The sequence below is a fragment of the Saccopteryx bilineata genome, chromosome 6 (genome assembly GCF_036850765.1).
Source record: "Saccopteryx bilineata isolate mSacBil1 chromosome 6, mSacBil1_pri_phased_curated, whole genome shotgun sequence".
In the NCBI taxonomy this organism is placed as follows: Eukaryota; Metazoa; Chordata; class Mammalia; order Chiroptera; family Emballonuridae; genus Saccopteryx; species Saccopteryx bilineata.
This window is the reverse complement of record NC_089495.1, coordinates 146,869,130-146,885,059: the sequence shown is the minus strand read 5'-3', so window position 1 is coordinate 146,885,059 and position 15,930 is coordinate 146,869,130. Positions and strand designations below refer to the sequence as shown.

Here is a 15,930-nt window from a genome sequence, read left to right as displayed (position 1 = left end):
TCCCCACATGACCTCCCATCCACACAGCCCCGACTTCTGACTCCTGGAGCAGCAATCCCGGGCCCGAAATGGGCGTGGAGTTTATTTAGGACACAAAGCACTTCAATGCTCTGTTCAACAAACAAGTAGAGGCCCAGCCTCGGACGAGGGTGTGGGGACAGGGCTGAGTGTGGAGTCAGGTCTGGCCCAGTCCAAATGGGGGTTCACAACCACCATCACTCTGGGAACGGGGGTGCTCCGGGGGCAGGGGCCGTGGGGGCGGCTGTGAGTGGGAACCTCTCTGCCTGGAGCACGGAGGGGACCAGGGCAGGGGCCGCAGAGGGGCCGGCTCTCTGGAGCCTGGGGGTGGTGCCCAAGGGGGAGCTCCTGTCCCTTCCAATCCAGTCTGGGGTGTGTGGTTTTGTGGCTGAAGCAGAGAGGCAGGCTCCGGTGACACTGTCAGAGAAAAATCTTCAGGAAGGCTGATCCCACTGCGCCCTGAGGCTGAAATCCCTGCCTGGGGAATACAAGAGCTCCCAGATGGGGCCCCGGGAACTGGGGGCTGGGGAGGGGCCAGAATGTGGTGACAATCGGGTCTTTGCATCCAGCTAGGCTATCCCTTGTCCTTCCTAGGGCCATTTCCCCAGCTCCTGGGGGCCTGCCTGGCCCTGTCCCACTGAGTTGCCCCTGAGCCGGCAGGCGGGTGTGGCCGCAGCCGTTGTGTAAGGGGTGAGCTCACTTGCCATGCCCGCCCCGGCCTGCACCAGCCTGTTCGCTGCAGTTAATCATTGTTCAAATGTCCTGCCAGGTGAGCGGGCTGCCGAGGAAGACGTGACAGGCAGGGCTGCCTCTGCCAGTTCTCAGCAAAGCTCCCAGTGGACCTGGGGCCGGAGTCGCTCCCCAGTACCCGGTGGTGGGGCTGAAACCTCCTCTCCTTATTCTTGAGTGGGAGCTCAGCAAGCATTTTTGATTGCATCACACAACCTTTCTTTGTCGATTTCCTCTCTTAGACAGCAGGAACTCAAAGTAGTGCCGTGGGGCAGCTAGGAGGACCAGCACCAACACCCAGGCGCCTTGATTCAAGCAGCAACTCCGCCCACTTATCCGCTGTGTGATCTTGGCCAAGCCTCGTAACTTCTCTGTGCCTCAGTTTCCTGGAGTATAAAAAGTTATTGTTGTTGATAATGATGATAATATTTTCCTCAAAGGACTGTTGTGAAGATTAGGATATATATAAAGTGCCTACTGTGCTAATAACACAGAAACCCAGGAGCTCAGAACCGAGACTAAACCACTTACTACTGGGCTCAGCTAATCCCTTCGAGGAAGATGTGCAGCCCCTAGGTGCTGGACTGGCTGTTCGTGCATGTTATATAATCACCCCCCACCCGGTCCCTTGTGAGTTAGGTACAGATGACCACCCCCATTTCCCAGAAAAAGACACCAAGCTCAGGGGAGTAAAGCAACTGTCCAAGGTCACACGGTGTAAGGGACAAAGCCGGGATCCAAGCCCAGGTCTATCTGCGCCAGAATCCTGAGTTCTCTCCGCTACCCTACTCTGCCAGGTTCGCAGATCAAAGATGCGTATCTGGACTTGTCAGGCAATTAAGTTCTGCCCACACTCATTGATGTCCTCCAAGCATGGGGGCAGGGATGGGGATGGGGCCAGGGGGTTCTGGGCTGAGTTCTGCTGTGAGACAGAGATCAACAACGCTCGGGCCAGTCCGCATGCTCAGGGGACCCCAGACAGAGGAGCAGACAGGAAGAGCTATGCACAGGCCACGGTGGGGTTAGGATCTGGAGGGGGTCCAGGACCCCCAGACTGGCGGAGCCTACGTGGTAGCTGCTGGGGAAGGGCCTTGAAGGCGCATACTGGATTTCTCTTTTTTTTTTTTTTTGCAGTATATGCTTATTTGTCATGGTTTGAGGAAGGGGAGCTATAGAGATTGCCAGAGGCCGGGGACCCCCTTTCCCTTCCACTCCAGCCTTCTGTGCTGCAATGACTGTCTGGAATGGAGGCAGAACAGCCACAGCAGGACTGTGCCAGAGATGGTGCTGAGTAACCCCGGTGGGCAGCATGTGCCTGCGCGAGGGTCTCCACCCTCCCTCTGCAGGGCTTTCTGTCTCTTTCAGAGGCGCACCATGAGGAAGAGTCCCAGGAGGCAGGTAGCTTGTCCCTGGGCTGGTGGGAGCATTTTGGGGGCCCCATGGGAATCAGCACACCATGGGGATTAGCAGCTAGAAAGAATCCATGTCATCCTTGTCGGACCTTGTGAAAGAAAGGTCCACGAGGCCAACTAATGCAGCCCAGGAATATGTGTGCATTTGTGTACGCACATGTGTGCATGTGTGTGTATGCACATGTGTGCATGTGTACAGCGTTTAGGACTGGCTAAGGCAGCGATGCTCCTTGTCAAAATGGTAAAGTTAGTGAAGTTCATCACATGTTGCTTTAGAAAGCTCCCTCTGGGCCCTCCTGTCCCCTCGGGGTGCTGGCAATGCCCACGCTTGCCCCACTCAAAAGCACAGTGCTCCACCTCTCCACCTCTCCACCTCTCTCCAGCCAAACAGGCTCTCAAAATATGCTTTGATAGCTTCACTTCCCTTGAGCTGTTGATGGCTGAAAATAAGACTTCTTTAGTGGCCTCTCTCAGCCACTGTTGCTGTCCACTGACTGTACCCTTGCCCCTAAATGCATGGCATGACTGGGAGCTCAGCCCCGGGCAGGAACTGTGATGTCGAGCAGCCGTGCCCCCTGGCTTGCTAGGGCACAGGGGCAGCCTGATTCTTACGGGCTGCAGCTGGAGGCCGAGGAGGGGAGGCTGAGGAGGGTGGTCCGTTGTTGGCCACCGTGACAAATTCCAGCCCCCAAGGCCAGTCTCAGGCCATACAGTGCTCCTGTGTGTTTATAGCGTGCTTTGGAGGCCTTGGGAACACATGGACCATTCCTGGTCATGGCGGAAGCCACAGATGTAGGTGTTAGGAGACATGGGTGAGACCCTGCAGGGTGGAATGAGGTGTGTACATGATGTGGGTGCCAGGGAGCATGAGGAAGACCCTGGAAAGATCATGAAGGAAGTGAAAAAGGTCTCATCTCTCTGATCTATCCTCCACATACACCACCAGCATAAGCCTACTGGTCTCAGCCAACTTGGCTGTTTAAATGATTATCAGGTTGTTAGGTAAACATTGGTGTCCCCAAGGATTAGGTGGGGGCTATGAGTCTTCAGGTGATGCCCTTGCTACAAAGAGGCAAGTTACAATGAAAGCAAATTTCAGATCAGATTTCGTCACAATATTTTTAATAGCAAGGAGACACAAAAACAGTCATTTGACCCTTTCCACTAAGCTCGAGGGTATCCCCTTTCTTTGTCCCTCAGTGTGCCAACGAGCACTTGCATGAAAGGTTAGTGTCCCCAAGATAGATCTATATGCTGTCAGCAGGACCAGCCCACATTCTGGTTGGACCAGGAAATAGAGCCTTCTATCAGAGTTGGGGGTGGGGAGTTGTTGGGACACAGAGGAGGACCCAGGACCAAATGGGAGCATACCCAGAACACTAGTTCCTGGTTGTCAGGCAGCCAAGTTTGCTGGATTCTTCTATGTTGCTCAAGCAAAGACATAGGTGCCCGCCTATACCATCTTTCCAGCTAAACACAGTTTTTAAACATCACTTACTTCACCAACGACCACTTCTGTAGGACACCTCTTATGCTAACTAATAAACTTGAGGTAGGATAGATTTATTTATTTGTTTGTTTGTTTTTAGGGTTATTTTTTTTGCTGCAAAAAGCTTTATTTTTTCCATTTGGTCCAATGGATGGGAGAGGGCTCCAGGGTGGTGGTTAAAAGGATGCCTAATGGTTTCAGGGAGAAGCTCAGGCAAAAGGCAGACACCAGGGGAATGTAAAGGGGCCCCTCAAAGATCTCTGGGCTCCTAAGGCTGCTGTCATGCTTGAGGGGGAGCCTTTCAAAAAGACACTCCCCCAGCCCAGCCTGGAGGCCGCCAGCCTGTGGAGGTGAGTCAGGTGTAACCCATCTTCTTGATGAGTTTTACCTGCTCATCCAGGAAGTCAGAGAGATGAGGGTCCGTGCTGGTAGAACCCAGGGCAAGTGGACCCAAAAGGGCCCGTTTCAGGTTCTTCTGCACGACCACGGCGGCTTCCATGGCATCCTGAGTGTCACCCCACTCATCCTGTGAAGGCTTCAGCACGTCCTGGGAAAGAACGCAGCCACTGCGCTGGCTTTGCATTTTGAAGAAATGCTCAGCCAATACAGAAGAAGTGACCCACGCCCCCCGGAGCCACGCCATCAAGGTTGAAACAGAAGCCCAGAGAGAGGTAGGTGTAGGAGGCTCGCAGACACAGGTTGACTAGGTGGTTGACGGCAGCTTCCGCCTCGGTGGAATAATTCTGACAAATCTGGGAGTTCATGGTTGTTTGGTGATAAGGAGTTAAGGTTTAAAAAACAATGGTGTTGGCTGGTCTCGGAGGCTGAGGATGGCTGAGGTGGTTCCAAACGCGGCCACAGGAAGGGAGGCTGGAGGGTAGTCGGAGGCTGGAAGAAGGGGCGTCCCTTGGTCTGTTCCATTGAAGTAAGAGGCAGATCTGCAGGCCCGCCCAGGGCACTGCCCGGAAAGGAGAGTAGATAGCTATGTTTGAAGCCCTTGCTAGCTACTCCTAGAGTGTGAATATTTTTGTGTTAACAAATCACCCCTAGAGCATAAATTATAGTGAACTCACACACAGACTCACACGCTACCCCTCCTGTTCATACAGTGGGGCTTTCACCTAAGTCGCAGACAATTCTATCAGCACTTCCTCCTCAAGCTCAGCACTTCTGACACTTGGTCTGGACAGTGCTTTGTTGTGGGGGGCTTCCCTGAGCACTGTAGCATTTAGCAGCATCCCAGCCGGCCCGTACCCAAGAGGTAACAGTAACATACATTCACCCTCCCAATTATGACAACTCAAAGTGCCTGCAGACACTTCCAACTGGGGCAAAACCCCTCCTGCTGATTGAACTAGAGTGGCTACATTTATTGCCTTCAAGACATTTTAAACGTTTTATGTCATAAAATTTCAAACGAATACATAAATAAACTAGGGTAAAGAACCCCCATGGATCCACACCAAACCCAAACAATTGCTAACTCAGCTGATCTCGCTTCATTTCTGCTCTGCCTTCTGTCAGCCCACGATTTTTTGGAAGCAAATCGAGAACAGTATTTATCTACAAATACTGGAGTGTGTATCTCTAAAAGAGAACTGTTTTTAAAGCATAACCACAGTGTTATTGTCATCTTAAAAATAATTCCTAAATATCATAAAATATCCAGTAAGCAGGTGTAGGATGGTTTGAGAGTGTGATGGGGAGGTAGAGAGGATAGCAGGCATACGTCGGGACTGTCCAGGGAGCCAGGACAGAGCCAGGCACGTGGGAGCGTTAGGTCTCCCTTAACAGAGCCCTTCTAGTAATGTGTGTGTCTGAAAGCCCTTTCCCCGCACAGCAACCTCCAGTCACCCCCACCCCCCGCCGAATACAAAGCCCCAACTCAAGCGGACCCCCAAGGCTCCCCGATGTGACCTCACTTGCTCCTGCCTTATCCTTTGATAGTCCTCTTGCTGCTGCTGAGGTTTCATCCGGTGACTCAGCCTCTCAGAAAGGCCGGGCCCTGCACCCAGCTGCCCGAAGGCCATGTTGGCACGTGGGGCAAGGGGCTGGGCATGTGGAGAGGCGCTGGGAGTCACCTGGATGGGCTTTATCTGTTTGGCATTTGCCACAAAACAGTTCTGGGTTAGAGGTGGCTCAGCCTGGCTTGAAGTTAAAAAAAATTTTTTTTTAAGTCTATTTCCTCCTTTCTTCCCTTTCAAATATCTATCCAGGGCCTACTTTTTTCTTGCGGGACCCAAACAACTTACTGCCAAATGCAGAGGCCTCCTGTCCATGCTCAGCCATGTCCACAGAAGGGCGCAGAGCTGGGGACCTGGCCGAGGGGTGCAGAGGAGCTGCTGAGAGCGGAGGCGCCGTTCTGCCAACACAGACACACAGACAGACACACAGAGATCTTGTTTGACTGAAGTCGGCTCCCTGCTTCCCCGACAGGCTTCTCAGAGCACAGGGCTCCCAGGAAAGGAGTCTTGCTCTCTCTGCCTGAAAGAGGCAGAATCTCTTTCCTCTCTGGCAATCCAAGTCCGCAGGCAGGCCTCTCGAGTGAGACCTCATCTCCACATGTTTCCCCAAACTCCTGCAGGTGGAAGTTAGGGGCTTCTGGCAAAACACAACTCTGAAGAACGAAAGCAAGTTGTACTGCTTAAGACGAGAGTGAAGATGAGCTGGAACACTCCCCACATCCCGCAAGGACACCATCCCCGCTCTGCCTCCTCCCACGTGCCCAGGCCTGGCTGGGGACTGGCCCGTACAGTTCCTGGCCAGCATCACCAGGGTGCCAACAAGACAGACTGTGTCCTGGTGTGTCCAGAACGCTATTCCTTGGCTTCTCTCCCACTAGAGGGGGTCCCCCAGTAGATGAGCTTCCCTCTGTCCACCCAGCAGGGAAGCCTCCTTTGTCCAGCTCTCTAGCCAGTCCCTGGAGTACGCAGAGCCTGGTCTAGTCCTTGTGTTGGTTGGCTTCCTGTTTGCCCCATCCTCCTGGAGGATACCCTTCTGGGCCCTAGGAGTCCTTCCCTACTCATATACCTTCATTCATTTACTCACTAAACAAGTATCTATTGAGGACCTACTATGTGCCAGGTGCAGTGGGTGCTGGGGCACATATAAGCAATACAAAGCAACCCCTGCCTCCTCCTCCCAGAAGCCCTGGGATCCCTTTGTAGATGATTCCTCTTTCCCACAGGGCCAGATGTGTAGACCGAGGGGCCTGAAGAGAAGGTATCAACCCCTTGCGCCGGGCAGCGGTGTCTCTAGCCCCTACATTTCTGTAAGAGATTGATCTGTCAAGAGGCCTTTCTCTGAGGAAAGGAAGTTGAGTTCAAGGAGACTTGTTTTCCCGTTGGAGAGGACAGGCCAGGACTGGGGTAGGGTGGGGGGCAAGGGGGCGTGGCAGCAGGGTTTAGGCTCCAATGAGCAGTCTGATGAATTCCATGAGGATTTTATGTGGCTTTCAAAAGGATTCTATGAAACTTCTACATGGATTCTGTTAAGATCTCAAGAATTTTATGCTCACCCACAAATTCTATGAAGATTCTAGGAGGTTTTGTGTGTCAGACACTGAAGCCTTGAGGTGTGAGGGAGGAGCAGGACGTGGCTTCTTGCTGGATCCCAGCAGCCACACACGGGCTCCCACTGTAACGCCACGGCATTTCTCCCCCTGTAAAATATATAATATTTCTTTTCTGCTGGGTTGCTTCTTTTGCCCTTTATAGAACCAACTGAAGGGCACAACTTTAAAATGTAAATAAAAGGAAAACCCCAGAGCAAACAGCACACGGTGAGCTTGGCCAGGGATATTCTGCAAGATCAAAGTCTCCAAGGTGCATCAAAGATTCGGAGAAACACACACACAGTGCCCGCCTCCTTCCGGGCCAGTCATGATGACAAAGGCAAGTGGCTTCTGAAAGGCACACAGAATGGCTTCAGGCCCCCAGTCAGCTCCCTTCCTGAGCTTAGGTTTCTATCCTCAAAGCTGGGGATTCAGGCAGGTGGGTGGTGCTCTTGTGGGCTTCCCCTGGCTGGGCCATAGCCACTGTGGCCGGAAGGGGGCTCAGCGGCTCCCACAACTGCTGGCTCCTGGTCAGCACCTTGCAAGTCCCCACAAGCCCCATTCTCCACCCCTGGGTGGTGGGGACAGCCGCAGCTATGCCTCCAGGCAGGTCAGGCATCCTGAGAACATGCTCAGGCCTGGGGCTGGCGGGGAGGAGTATGGGGAGGTGGAAGGCCTCAGCCTGAGGCTGGGGCTCTGCTTGTGGTAGTTTGGTCCTTCAAGGCCTTCTCCCTCCAAGAACCACACTCCTCCATGTGGACTGTGACTTCCTGCTCAGCCCAGGGCTGTCAGTAGAGTCCGCTGTGATGGAGGAAGCGTTCTCTATTTGCTCTATCCAGTGCCATCAGCCCTAACCAGATGTGCCCACTGAGCACTTGCAGGAACAGAATTTTAAGTTCCACTTAGTTTGAATGAATTTAAAAATATATCATCAAATGTGACTAGTGTCACCGAATAGGACAATGCAGCTGTGAGCAGGCTCGTTTGGTCTGCAGCTGCTCTCACAATGGCAGCACTCCCTGCCCTCCCCACCCCCCAGGGCCCTAAATGGGCCTGGGCACAGCAGCCGGGGCTGATCCTGGCATCTGAGTCTCATGGCGCTTCCAGTCCACATCCACCTGCAGAGGTGGTTCCTCTTGGCCCGTGCCCACTGGGCAGGGGGCTATGGATATGCCAGGCCTGGGAATGACTGTCGCACTGCAGTGAGGGAAGAATGCTTGATGGTGCCCGAGGTGCCATGACTCTGCTGTGGCCGGGACACAGCCCAGCAGGTCGTTCTGAGCCCACCTTCTGCTTCTCTTCCCCGTGACTAAGTGAGCTGCTTTCCAGAGCCACAGGAAACCGAGGAAGATGATTACCCAAATGTTCATGATTAATAACTCGGCTTTGGGGCCAGCGTATTTTAAAAGCTCAACTCTACTACTTACCACCTGCAGACCTCCGGATGTTTGGCTGTGTTGAGTTGGGAGAAGAGTGTGGGCTTCCGTGTCAGAGGTCCTGGGTTGAAATCAGTCGTGTATTGTACTCATCCGTCTTGTATATGTCACAAGAACTGATAGTTAAAGTTCCACGGAATGTGGGGATCAGGTTGAGAAACATTACCATTATTAACAATTAAGTAACTTTATAATTGAATCAATCATATTAAATACAAAGATAAGCCTGTCCAGGTGGTGACACAGTGGATAGAGAGTCAACCTGGGATGCTGAGGACCCAGGTTCAAAACCTTGAGGTTGCTGGCTTGATGAGTGCGGGCTCAGCTGGCTTGAGCGCAGGCTCATCAGCTTGAGCGCAGGGTTGCCAGATTAAGCATGGGATCATAGACATGACCCCATGGTCGCTGGCTAGAGCCCAAGGTCACTGGCTCAGCTGAAGACCCTCCAGTCAAGGCACATATGAGAGAACAATCAATGAACAACAAAAGGGCTGCAACAAGTTGAGCTTCTCATCTCTCTCCCTTCCTGTCTATCTGTCCCTGCCTGTCCCTCTTACTCTCTCTCTCAAAAACAAAAAAAAGTAGTAAGTATTTAAAAATCACCACTCCTTATTTATTGTACTATTATCTTTACTCTGAGGTTATTATACCTACTGTATCTGTACTTGGAAAGACTATGCAATAGTTTGCACTGCACATCTGTTCCCAACTCTGTTCAGTGACATCACTTTGATAGCTTGAAATCAGTCACAATGAGAATATTTATACCACATAAAAAAGCAATAGAGAAAATGTTAATGACACAGGTACAACTTAAAGTGTATGGTATCTGTAGTTATGTTGTGAGTAGCAAAAACTAAGGAAACACTCTTCACATCTTTGAAAACTCTTATCTATTTCAGCAAAGAAGTCACTCATGTCATAGATGAAAGAGCTAAGTTCCAACATGTCTTTGCTGTTTTCCTCATTAACCTAAAGAAAAAGTATTAGCCAACATTCATGTTGGGATTGCACATGGAGAACTGGTTTGTAAATATTTGCTAAGACTATACTTTCAGGGATCATTTCTATAGTTTGTAAATATTTGCTAGCGCCTCACTGCTTTTAGTGCAGGCTTTGCCAGGTGCTGGCAGGTGACTCTGTTTCAAATGCTTCTCCTCTTTAAGCCCCAGTGTCACCATCTGTAAAATAAAGACAATGTGTCAGATTTGATAGACCATGAGCATCCATTTCCACCTCCCAATGTGTCTTCTTTCCATTTACTAGAGTTGAGAAAGATAAAACTCCATCGATGGGCTCCCTTGCAGCTAGAGCTCTGGGGGTGGATTCCATTCTGCCAAGTAAGCACATTCACAAGGATCTAGAAAGCAGACGTGAGGCAGAGCCCTGGTCTGCTGCTTTCAGCAAGGTGGTGCAACATGATGTCTTGAGTTCATGAGGAAGGTGTGGCAAGCTTTTCTCTGGCTCTTCTTAGAAGTGGTGTTAGGCAGAGATGTCTAGGCTCTCACTGAGCCCCAAGGGAGACCCCCAAAGACACAAACACTGAAGACAGGGGCACAGGTATGCACAGGTGGGCTCCCAACGCTCAGACCTGCTCCCAGGGTTTTCAGGTCAACCTCGGCCACACCCAGTGTGACATGAAGGCCGCTGGCCCCTCACAGGGCTGTAATCACCCTGGGCCGTCTTCCATGGGCAGATGTCCCCCAGGGAACCTTGACAGCCCTTCAGTCCAGGCCAAGGCTGACTCCCCTTCTGCCCACCAAACCCTCCGCTGTTGGGTCTGAGGACAAACTTTTCCCCATCTCTTATACTGGGAATGAAGTCACACTTCAGAAGATGTCTATGCCAGTCCTTAGGGACAGTTTCTACTCTTAGAAGAAGGCCGGCAGTAACCCAGCAGCTCAGCCCAACAACAATGCCACCATAATTCTTACGGCACTCCCAGAGATGCCCTTGTAAGATGTCCTTTTAGAATCCTGTACTATTTCTTTTTTCCCCCTCCTATAATATTTCCATAGGACCCTGACAATGGCCATACTCAATGTGGAGAATTTTCATGTCCCCATATTGGTGACCCAATGTCCCTCCATCTCTGTGCGTCTCAGCACTTGGGGTCCTTCCGAGTCTCTGTCCCGACTGGATGTGAGGTGGTGCCGTCTTACTCTTTCCAACTTCATTTGTGCTTTGCACAGCTCTCTATTAAAACTTCAGCCAGTGTCCCCAGTGATTCAGAGGTCCTCAGCTCCTGTCACACTCTGGGTACACACAGGGAGCATGGCTATTCACCCCTGCCGTGCCACACCACTGTAGGGCTTCAGGGAAGTGCAGGGTCACCCTCACCCATGCTGTGTCGCAAGTGTGTTCACAAATGAGCTGCACCTGCTGGCACCCTTGTCACCTGCTCCATCAACTTCTGCCATCTTGCTTTGCAAAGCAACAGAACACTGAGACACTGGCCCGAGGGCAGCCTTCCCTTTAGACCCCACTGGATCGAGCCCCACATCAGGGTCCTTTCTCCTTCCAGTCTGTATCAGGGTTTGTCACTGGGCCTTACAGTAAGTGAGCTGCTAATGTCCAGGCTCTCATAAAGTCCTTTATTTCAAGATAATAACAGGAAACAAAACTATCTTCAGTTTTGTCTATGACCGCTCTCCCCAGATGGCTTCAAAGACTAGCCCAGGGGATGGGCAGGGGACCGGATGTGCGTGCTCCTGTCTCAGGTGAGAGCGGGAGAGGATGGCAGGGACCCGCTGTGCTACCACTCCTGTGTCAAATGCAGAACACACAGCCTCCCCTGGGAGGCCTGCTGTGTGGCTGCCATGGGGCCCTGGCCCAGCTGCTCCAGGGCGTAGGAAGGCTGCTGGCTGCTGGGAAGAGAGTCTGGGCTCTGCTTCTCTCCTTCTGGTCCCTGGAGTCTCCCCAGGTCAGGAGCAAGAAGGGGACTTCGCATTACCCTCCATGTGGAGTGTATAGGGGGGAGGTCCTGGCTGATGCAGCAGCACACAGACATATCCACAAGGTCTTCCCCAGACCCGGAGGCCGTTAGCCAGCCTCCGGGCTGCCAGGCAGGTATGGGGACGGAATCTGCTCCTGGCCATGTGCTCGCTGCTCTGGGTGTGGTGGCCATGCTGGGTGCAGCTGCAGGCCAGGACTGATTAGGCCAGCCTTATATCTTTGGTTGTATTGTTCTGCACCCCCACAGACTTCCTGAGCTGTCCTCAGCTGTGTCCAGTCTACTGACATGCCCATCAAAGGCAGTCCTCGTTTCTGTTAGTGTTTCCGATCGCTGGCATTTCATTATTAGAATTTCCATCTCTGCTCGCATCATCCATCTGTTTTTGCATGCTGTCTACTTGATTTATCAGAGCCCTGAGCATCTTAATCACAGTTGTTTTAAATTTCCCGTCTGATAACTCCAGCATCCCAACCATGTCTGAGTCTGGTTCCAACACTTGCTCTGTCTCTTCAAATTGTATTTTTGCCTTTTAGTATGTCTTGTAATTCTTTTTCTTGGTAGTCAGACATGATGTACAGGATAAAAGGAACTGCTGGAAATAGGCCTTCAGTGATGGGGAGGGGAGCTGTTTTAGCCTTGTGATTAGGTCTTGGTCGTTAAGGGAGCTTGTAGCTCTGGACTGTAGCTCAGACTGTCAAATCTGAACTTGACACGTGCTTCTCAGCATCTCCCCCTTTGGTGGGTCAGGAGGGCTAGAGCAGGCTGGAGTTGGCTATTTCCATTCTCCCAGGTCAGTGTGGCTCCGGTGAACTAGTTTCTCCCAAGGACAGCCTTGTTAAGAAGAACAGAGGACTCTGGATATTTAAAAATGGTTCCTCTACCCCCTTCCCTGCTAGAAGCATGAGCGGGTTTTCCTCTGCTGTTCACTCTGGGACCCTGGTGGGTGCTTGGAGGGAAAGCTCACGAAGGTGTGGGAAGCCCTGGTGACTGGGTCCCCCTGAAGTTTCATCCCTCAGCCTTGTTTTCATGGAGCCTCCAGCAGCTCGTCAATGACAGCTCAGGTGCCCAGCCCAGCCCTGCTTCCCACGGAGCTTTGCTCTGGCCAGCAGAGACTACGCATTCACCTGTTGGTTTCTCTAATCTGGGGTTGGGGCCAGTGGGTTACACTGTGACTCCCCAACCCCTACCTCTCTGACCAATCTAAAAAGAGCTGTTGATTTTTCAGTTTGTCCCGCTTTTTCTTATCAGGACGAAGTAGCGACTTGCGGCCTCTTGCACAGTGGGCCAGCAGCAGGAAGTGCCTCCGCACACTTACAGACACACATTTTTAGGTGTGCTTTTCTTTTTTCATCCAGGAAAATTGTCTATATATTTTTTTTATCAGATGCTCCAAGGGACTCTGAGCCATTTGTCACTGAGCCAGGTGGTCAGTCGATCGCAGGAGGGCCTGAGCTCGGAGCCAGAAGATGTGGCTTAGACTTCTCACCTGGTTCTGAGTTACTGCGTGAGCTGGACAGACTACTTTATTCCAGCCCCCTGTAAAACAGGACCGTAACCCTTATCTTGTATGACGAGTGTATAACATGTTCACAGTCATGTTCACACATTCTTTGACACGCTTCCCAGCAAAAGACAGAATCTATATTTGTCTTCTCTTTCTATGGGCCAGCTTTGATGAGATGCTACTAATTACTAGAGGCAAGAATGATGCTGTGTGACTCCAGATTCTAGATTAGAAAAGGGGATAGAGACCTGGCCAGATGGCTCGGTTGGTTAGAGCATCGTCCCAAAGCACAGAGGTTGCCAGTTCAATCTCTGGTCAGGGCACATGCAGGAACAGATCAATGTTCCTGTCTCTCTCACTTTCTCCTCTTCTCTCTCTCTAAAATCAATCAATAAAAATTTTTTTAAAAGTGTGTGAGAGGGGCCCTGGCCGGTTGGCTCAGTGGTAGAGCATTGGCCTGGTGTGCAGGAGTCCCAGGTTCGATTCCTGGCCAGGGCACACAGGAGAAGCGCCCATCTCCTTCTCCACCCCTCCCCCTCTCCTTCCTCTCTGTCTCTCTCTTCCCCTCCCACAGCCAAGGCTCCATTGGAGCAAAGTTGGCCTGGACGCTGAGGATGGCTCTGTGGCTTCTGCCTCAGGTGCTAGAATTGCAACAGAGCGACGCCCCAGATGGGCAGAGCATCGCCCCCTGGTGGGCATGCCGGGTGGATCCCGGTCGGGCGCATGCGGGAGTCTGTCTGACTGCCTCCCTGTTTCCAGCTTCAGAAAAATACAACAAACAAATAAACAAACAAAAAAGTGTGTAGGAGGGATACAGCATCTGTATGGCTTTTGCTCACCCAGGACACACGCCCAGGAGTCCTGCGGCCAGGTGGCAGTCTGGCTACCTAGAAGCTGTGGTGCTGGAGAGACAGGAGGCGTGACTACAGGGAGACAGAGAGGTGTATAAGGGGCCCAGCTGTTCCTGCCCCCGGCTGCCAGGGCTTTTCACCCGGAGTCAGGCACGTGGGTGAGCACGTTCGGATGACAGCTGCTCCAGCCCCTGCAGCTGCCCCACTGAGGCCAACGGGAGCGGGGACCCGCTGGACCTGCCTAGCCCTGCTCACCTTGCACATTCACAAGAAAAATAAATGTGGCTATTGTTTTTAGCCACTAAGTTTTGGGGTGATTAGTTACCCAGCATTAGCTAATAATCCAACACCCTGCCTACCTTCAAAAGAATTGTAAGCCTCACCTAGCACAATAACTTCTACATGGTAGGCACTAAATAAAACAGAATACGTGTGACCTGAAACTTGGACCGTGTGAGCGACTGCTGGTCACGTGACAGGATAACCCGGTCACTACCTGACAGTTCTATTTAACTGAGCGAAGTCACTCTGGGCTTTCTGGAGGTGCACAGGGTTAGTCACCCCAGCCAGGCCAGTCGGTTGGTTCTTCAGAGAGGGGTGTGTGTGTCCTCAGACCAGAAACAAGCTCTGTCGGGCAAGCGTCGAGAGGGAGGGCGTTCTTCTTCCTGTTGGCTGTTGGCCACGATAGGCTTCCCAGGAAGGGGTGTGGGGAGCAGGGAGGGTGTGGGAGCCGTGGGCTGAGGCTGAGCTGGTGACAGTGGTCCCTGTGGGAGGCACAGCCTGCCCTCCTGCCGTCTGTGCTCTGCATTCACGCCAATGCTGGGGCCTCCCCTCTGTGCCCCCAAGCCCGCTGTGCGTCACGTTATCTTTGCACAATTACGCCGTCTGTCCACTGCCCCTGCTCCCTCACACGCAGGAAGGCCTTCAGGGAAAGACCTCCATGTTATGTATTGTCACCCCAGAGCAGCGCACATGCTGGTGGGACTTCAGTGTCCCACAGGTGCATGTTGAGGGCCCTGAGCATCTCAGTGAATAACCCAGGACGAGGCAGAAGGTGGCCATGAGGTGAAGTGGCCCCCTATAAGCTTGCAATGCAGGTGGCTGAGGGCCAGAGTGGGGATCCCCCAACCCTCCCCGCCTCAGGGGTCTCTGACCTGCTTTGTGCGCCATAGTCCGAGACCCACCGCTGGCTGTAAGCCACCCAGCGCCACCAGTGCTGCGGGACGGTCCCTGGCTGGGCTCCCGGCTAGCTCTCTGCCCACGGCTGGGGCCTCTGCTGCGTGAGATCCGCGGCCGCATCCCTGCGCCGTCACAGCCAGCAGTGACGTGCCCTGTCTCCCCGCCTGGCTGGCTGGATGAGCCACGGTCTGGTCTCAGCTCTGACTGCTGTTTTCCCAGGAGGATGGGCCCGGACCCAGAACTCAGAGGCCACATGAAGATGGCGCTGAAGAAAAGGCTGAGTTGCCAGAGGCCCTTAGACCATAAAGGAAGGAGCCAGGGGCCCTCCCTAGCCTGCATTTCCTATCAGACGCTGAGCTTTACAGCAGGAAGGCCTGCCCGCCAGAGCCTCGGGGCTGGCGCTGCAGCCGCCCGCCTGCCCTGGGCCTGGATGTCTGCCCAAGCAGATGGGATTTAACTTGCTGCAGGAGAAATATCTATAAAACATTAACTATCAACATAAAAGTGGTCTGTCAGACCCAGGGCTGGGCTGCTGGAGGAGCACCAAGCAACTGGTCAGTCCCACTGTGGAGGCGGCTTTATCGGTTACACTCATGTGTCTCTTTCTTCATCCCCCCAATCCCACCACAGGAAGATGTCAGGGCCCCTGATGTCATGGAGCTTCCCTGACGGGAAGGCAGGTAAGCCTTGTGCTGTGTGTCACGGGCATGCCTCAGGGCCCACAGCCATGCCTCAGGGTCCACTCCCATGCTGAAAGGGCCCCAGAGCCATGTGCTCCTGAGACAGGGACCACATCATTGTGG

General features: G+C 52.7%; 1 pseudogene; it reads right to left on the bottom strand.

Annotated features, from left to right (window-relative positions):
- Positions 1-3,736: 3,736 nt before the first annotated feature.
- On the bottom strand, positions 3,737-4,412 carry LOC136308552 (ferritin light chain pseudogene; annotated as a pseudogene).
- Positions 4,413-15,930: the final 11,518 nt, after the last annotated feature.